Raw genomic sequence first — 7,447 nt, forward strand, 5'->3', positions numbered from 1 at the left:
ATGTGTGAAAACAAAAAGTACCACTTAGGGCAAACTTTTCCAAAATAAGATAATCTTATAAAATATGCACTGAAACAAAAGGAAATTAAACCAGTGTGCTCGCTAATGATGTGTGTGCCAGCACCTTGCTTTGCTAGGTGCTGCTTGTAGAAGTCAGTGGAAAATAAACAGAATGCATTGTTACAGGGATTGATCAGGGGTTTAGCTGGGTGCTCACCAGCACCACTAGGCAGACACCAGTTTTGGGGTTGCTCATCTCATGCTTGTACCAATATATCCATCCCTTTGCTGCTCATCCTCGTTTCTGAGGAATGAAGGGCTGCTCAAGGAGGTGGGACATTTTATACTAGCTAGGACATCCAAAGGGGACATTTTATTCTTTCTTCTTCTATTTTTCTTTACTTTTCAGTCTGTGAGCTCCTGAAATTGGGAAAGTGGCATTATTGTGTAACAAACATTGCTGTTATTTAACCAAAAAAAGAAAAAAAAAAGAAAAAAAAGGCAAAACAAATCACCAAACATCATTCTGAGCACACACTGGTAACTTTCGTCACCATGCCAGCACACGATTAAAAAAAATGACAGAAATTACCTTTGAAAATAACTTTCCATTTCCTCTTCAATCTTTTCATCTTTCACTTTGTTTTGGTTGAAAAGCAACAATAGAATGTCAGAGGTGGGAGGAAAGACATTTTCGTGACAGAATTGTGGAATATGCAATGGCTTGGGGAAAAATGCTTCCTGCCAGTCTCATTTCTATTCAATAACTCAGTAGGCTTTCCTATTTTTATGTACACATATACATGTACAGATGTGCAGGTGGTGCCAGGATAATTTTATCTGCATTTGCAGAGCATTTCCTACTTTGCCTTTGTCCTCCTTGTTGTTTATAAATAATAATGATTATCCTGAATTTTCATTTGAGAAGCAGCCAGGAATATAAAAGATGATGGCAACTCGTTTACCTGTGATCTTAAAATAAAAATTGAAATGTTCTGCCCTTGAATTGTGTTGTGTTGCAAGAAGAAAAAGAGCGTAGTGTTGTTGCCTTGTTTCAGTTTTGGATTTCCCCTGCTTCCAAAGGAATAAAGGGACTGAAGCATTAAAGGCAGCTGGGTAGCATGCATTAATATAGTTGTTCTCAAAGAACAAAGCCTTTCTTTTAAAAGATTTTAATGTGTTTTACCTGCTTCCATCCATCTCCCACTCTCTTGTTACTCTGTCTGCCCCAAAATTTCACAGCAATATCTTATGCGGAGGGAGCGTCACTAAATGTCATTTCAGAGTAGATAAACTCAGCCAAGATCTGGAGCAACACATGGAGTTTCCAGGTGTGGAGAGTCAAACATTCCTTTTGCACCCATTTATCAGACCTAAACCAAGCCATGCCACTCAGCTGGCTGCCAAAACATGAACTTGGAAGTCTTCATATGTACATGTAAATATACACAATAGGTATCTTTACATAATATATGTTTTATATTACAATATTTGGAATATATATTATAAATTTGATTTCATTTTTTAATACTGAACACAGTTTTAAGGTTAACAGCAATCTAAACCCCAAAATTTTAATTTCATGGTGCCCTGGATAGAAGAAAATGAGTGTGAAAACTTTCCTTTTTTTCATTTACAAAATCCTACCCTGGAGAATTCTTTTTGATTTTAGTGGGGTTCTTCTTGATTTACAGGAAGAGAGGGAGGTAGTATAATGTCCAGCGTGGGTGTCCCTGGTGGGGTTTTCTTTACTGTCCATGGCACATCCTCCCTATGGAGTATGGGGAGATGGAAGGGAGCTATTGACTCTATGGGGAAACAAATGTAGCTAATGACTTTGAATTTCCTGGTAGATATTTTGGTGATCTTGATTTCTAGTGATCTCCTTTACACAATTTTATCCGTGACTGTTCACATGCATCCACTCCTTCCCACTGGTAATTGTGATTCAAGGTGACTTCAACACAAATCAAATCACTTCCAGCAGTACTGTCTGGAGAGTTTAGCAGTGTTGGGCCAGATGTTGGTGTAGGTATGACACCAACAGCTGTGAGACCCCTAATCTACCAGAACACCTGGAAAAAGTATTGCAATCTCTGCACGAGTGCTGGCAAACACAGACCAAGAGATATTCTCATAACCCACCACTACTCTGTCCCCATGATTCATCTTGTTACCCATTTGATGGAAATTGTTTGAGAGGAGCTAAGACAAATGAAGAGGATCTAATTCCTCGAAATAAAACTAGAGTAATGTGCTAAGTAGTGCTTTAACACTTAAAAATGCTTTTCCAGATCCATAGGTGCCCAGCTAAGGAACAAGCCGAGTTCAGCCAGGCCATAGGCGCAGTACTGAAAAAGCCCAAACATCGGAACTGGGAGACTCAAAAGTGGTTGCATATTGCACCTGAGCCCACAGCTTCTCACACGCTGGGCACCCCTGCACTGCCAAGTCCTGTTGTGGTGCAGGCAGTCAGAGTGTAGTCCTCACAGTGATAAGGAGCTAGATATCAGCTGAAACAGTTCACTCCACATCTGGGAAGCTTTCTGAGTGCCTCAGAAAGCTTTGCCTGAAACACAACGTCTTCAATATACTTTATCCACATAAATATGATAAATGTATCAATTTAGGAATTAGCAACAATTCAGGTGAAGACATTAGCAAAGAAGGTAGTCAGATTTTGCAGTGCCCAGCTAATGGTCCTGTGCCACAGACTCACTTATAAGATTACATGGGACTCTCTTCTGCCTTGAATGAATTCAGCTTTTGCTGAGTGAGTGGGGATTTTATAGTGATAGCAAACAGAAATACAGCTACATCAGTGTAGATCAGTTTTTGATAATCTTGCTCCTGCTGGACTCAAGTACAAGTCCTCTCCATCTTATTTCCACAAGCATTGAAAGGTACTCAGTAGAGCCTGAAGGTCAGGGCTCTTTTAGCACTGACCGGCTATTACAGGATCTAACCACCCTGCTCACAGACGCCTGCAGATCCAATTTTACATAAGACGAATAGCAAAACGCTGAGCCTTAGTCTTATCAATTTGCCTTGTTCCCTCATGTCCCTACATCTGTAACAAAGCAGGGGATAATACATCTTCCCTGCATCCATCACGTGCTGGCTCTCATGGCTCTTGCCCAGCCTATCTGACAGTCCTGGCACCCGGCCTCCCCTTCGCTACAGTGGCCTCTTTTGTCACTTGTCAACTAATTAGACCTCGCAGGTACATTACCAGCGTGGGCAGACAACAAGGCCTAGAACAATTACAGTTTCTATTTTTTTAAAAAAGCTACCAGATGTTTACTGAGTCTTATCCAAAGGGATTTAATGGCAGCCTCAGCATGCTCCCTACAGAACAGCATCTGCAAGTCTCCAAACAGTGTGATTTCATTAATTCCTCAACAGGCTCAGGTTTCTACCTGGGGCCCAGATTTTTCTTGTTTTTCTCCAAACATTGTGACAGATATAAACGGAGGAGGATTGCTACTTATTCCATATTGCAGAATTCCTTGGCAGCTAGAACATTTTGCAAAGTTTTAGTGTGTCACTGCTCCCCAGCATCAGAACCCTAGCACAGGATGCCATTGGATTTTGGGACTGGCAGGATATCGAGATTTTTATGAGAGTTAAATTGCACCTGCAGGATGAGAGACTAATTTGAATGATATATTAAAAAAATAAAAAGACTAGAAACGAATATGAAAAAGGTTACAATCACAAAAGGATGTAGTCATGAAGAAGGGAGAGGGCAGAAGGCATATGGCAAGGTTATGGTCTGTACAAATCCTTCAATCTAGTTCATTAGCAAGACAGTTCATCTCCACTAATGGTGGATTACTGCCCATTAGTGTGGAGCAAGATTAATAAAAAAATATCAAAAAAGAAAGAAAAATAAAGGCACCTGCCTGTAAAGTATTACTGCTGTACACCAGTCATATGCCAAAGCTGTCACCCCAGGTCTTCCGACCATTCCCAGTCTCCAGGAGTTTAACATCCTCCATGCTTGGACTTGGTCAGCTTGGACAGCCCAGCATTGGCTACTGCAACATAGCACAGATGATTTATGAAGTTAAACTGGCTCAGGAAGCCCCTGTTTGGCCACAACAATATTCACACTTCTGTTTCAAGCCAGGGGAGACTGATACCCGACTCCTTCTGGCAATATCTGCTACAGCAGGGCCCGGAAAGCCATCACTGCTCATAAATCACTGCATCAAGGGAGAGGCCTTTATCAAGGTAACCCTTTTGTCTCTTCTGTATCTGATAGCCATGATTGTGCAATAAAGGTAGAAATACTGTTGACTTCCACAGTAATTTACTACAGGGAAAAATCAGTAGTAGGTTCGATACAAACTTGACAGTTATAACTAGCACTCAGCTGTGTGCCGAGGAAGCTTGACCTTCTTACAGAGGAAGACAGGGTTGCTTATGGTGTTTTTGTCCTATTCCTCATCTGTCACTGCCCTCCTCATTGCCTCCCAAGTTCTCTTAGATTTTACATATATAGCTTTTGGCACTTCTCTTTTCTGTAGACTTTTGTCCAAGAGAAGGAAGAAAAAAAACACCTCCCGAAGGAAGGACTGCCAGACAGCTTGCCAGAGACAGAGATCTGTGATTTCTGAGACTGGCACGAGACAGAAAAAGAGTGGTGGCATCCTTAATGTGAAATGTGCATGCAGAACAGGAGTTCAGGGGGCCAAGAGGACATAGCTAAGTTAAGGCATACCTTCCCAGTGGAGGACTGCTGAATACTTTACTGAGAATTTGAATTAACTTATTACAATCTCATGGTGATTTAAAAAAAAAAAAACCTCCTCAGCAGCTGAAACTAAATTAAAGCTTACCCACACGCATCTTTTACCTGATGCAGTCTGATAACTAGTGGGATAACTAAAGTAGAGATGTGTTTTCCTCTCCCTTGATAGTTCCCCATAATTTCCTTCATTTTAGTGACTTCTCTCTGCTTGCTTCTGCTCCCTTAAAGCTTTTACCATGCAGAGACTTTGGCAGCACAGAAAAACTAGAAAAGTAATATCTATAACCAGAATGCATTTCGTATCCTGCTGGCTACCACAAAAAATATTTCTCCAACATATCTGTAAGACACAGCTTGCAGTATTAAAGAGAGGGAGGTCCTCTACAGTCAGAACATTGTGATGGAAATTACAGATTTTGATCCACAGGTGCTCCACAGATTTATGTGTCTCCATGCAGATTTTCTTGGAAAAAGACAGCAAAAGCTAATACATGGGCCATGTTCAGGCAGTCTTTCGGCAGAGTAAATGAATCACTTGTTTTACAAGATGATTCAGTGGTAAACATGGATAGACACACCTCCTTGGATGGGGGAGAGCCAGCAGAGCAGCTGAGTCTTGACATGGTGCATTTGATGCTTTGTACACCAGAGTAGGAGAGAGATGATCCTATGGGTTTCTGGAGTGCTATACTACCCAATGTAAAACAGGCCCACAGTGTGAAAAAGCCAAAACTGTGCCCACCCCATGCCAGCGACCAACCCTGGCACCTTAGGAGAAGACCCAGCTGGGCTTGGCTTTGAGCACCGGACCCTGGACAGTCTTTGGCTGGCAAAAAGGCATTACAGGAGATTCAAGCAGGACCAGGTTTTTTGTCCTGTAAATGCTTTGTTGTTGTTTGGGGACCAGCTTCTGATATCTCATTTCATTTAGAAGTAAAGCCACACTGAAACACTGCAGGCTCAAGCCTCTCTTCTGAAGAGGTTGTGATGGGAACAGCAGCTTTCAATGTCTGAAACTGTCTGGAAAGGAAATACAAAGTCACACTTTTCCTCAGTCTGTGGTTTCACATCTTTCCTTTTCTTCAGAGGCTGAACCCTGGGCTCATTTGCCATACTTGAAAAGAGGGGATCCATCAGAAGATCATAACCCCTACAACTCCCTCCTCAGCTCCAAATGTGATTTCTTCAGCTGAAGGATTCAAGGCACATTGAAAACAGTATCACAACGGTTGGTAACTCTGCACCTACCTCCTTGAAGATGTTGAGGTGCTTAAGGAGCCCCTCTTCATCTCTTCCACTGCTAAAAAGAGCTTGTGTGACAGCTTGCAAGGCAAGCAGTGTGCAAGAAGCCAGCAGGTCAGCACTAGCAGTTCATATTCATCACACAAGGTTTACAATGAGAAGTTTAATGGTGGGGAAGCAGAAAACTGAAAATACTCTTTGAGAGCTAAATCCCTCTCAGCTCAACACTGGCAAATATGTACCCCTGAATTATGGCAAAGGACCATCCATGCTCCTCTTCCTCATGCACAGCAGAACAACACAGGGGTGGAGGCACCTGGTTTCAGACATGTCAGAGCCCAAGGATCTATAATCAGTGGGGAAAAAGGGCACTCTCAAGGGAAATTGAGCCCAGCTGGCTTTGGACCCATCTCAGTACAGCACTGTAGCCCTCAGGAGGGACTGGTCTCACCACTGGGTATCCGAGTTGGGACACAGTAGGCTCCTCACATGCTGCCTACTGCAGTAGGAGCTGTGAGATTCTGCAGCCCTTGTAAGGTCTTGACACTTCATTCCCCTGGCCAAAGCAAGCAGGCTGAAAGCCTTGCTCTTCAGGGTAAATCAAGAAAAAATGAATGTAAAATTGACACCAATAGCAATTTCAGTGGCGTGGTGTGCTACTAGCAGTGTTATTGCTTCCACTGCCTTTATTAGAGTGTATACACAGTGTGCAATAACATAATTAGATTTCACAATGTGTAATAATGATTTTTATGCAATGGAACAACTGTGCATTAGAGAGGGGAATTGGTTCCCATTACAGAGCCAGCACAAATCTTAGGCCAATACTTCATACCTGACAGTGCATCTGTTGGGTCTCAGGTCTGGGATATAATCCAGTAAAAGCTGGAGAACAGCCTAGTGCAGGGTTTTTTCTACCGTGACTCCAAGAATGCCTCTGTTCTTCCTCCTGCCTCATGCCTTTCTGTATGGGCAGCATCACCAGAATCCAAGAGAACCCAGCGCACAGCTCCTTATGACTGGAATGCTCACAGGAGAAGACAACCCCTTTTTGTAGAGTAGGGAACATCTTTATCTACCTTGAAGAAAACTATTTAGGAGCTAAACTGTACCCACAACACATGGACCTACCCAGGTGGGAAGAAAACCACCAGCACAGCCCAAGATGAATGAGGGAAGATGAACCACCATGGGACTGAGGACTACACAGAGCCCATTACTGAGATAATAGGGAGACAAAGGGTAGAAGGACGTTAAAAGTGTGCCTGATCCACAGATATTCACTGCACCCAAGTGTGGCTGCTGATGTGTGAGTGGGCTGACATAAAGCCTGGCACAAATTACCCCTTAGCACAGATGGGTCCAAGTTATATTGAGCATCATGTCTCCCCCTTCGCCCTGATGACTAGGCTGGAACACTTGAGGCATGTGCCAGAAAGGGCATAGCAG

Source organism: Prinia subflava, chromosome Z (genome assembly GCF_021018805.1).
Source record: "Prinia subflava isolate CZ2003 ecotype Zambia chromosome Z, Cam_Psub_1.2, whole genome shotgun sequence".
In the NCBI taxonomy this organism is placed as follows: domain Eukaryota; kingdom Metazoa; phylum Chordata; class Aves; order Passeriformes; family Cisticolidae; genus Prinia; species Prinia subflava.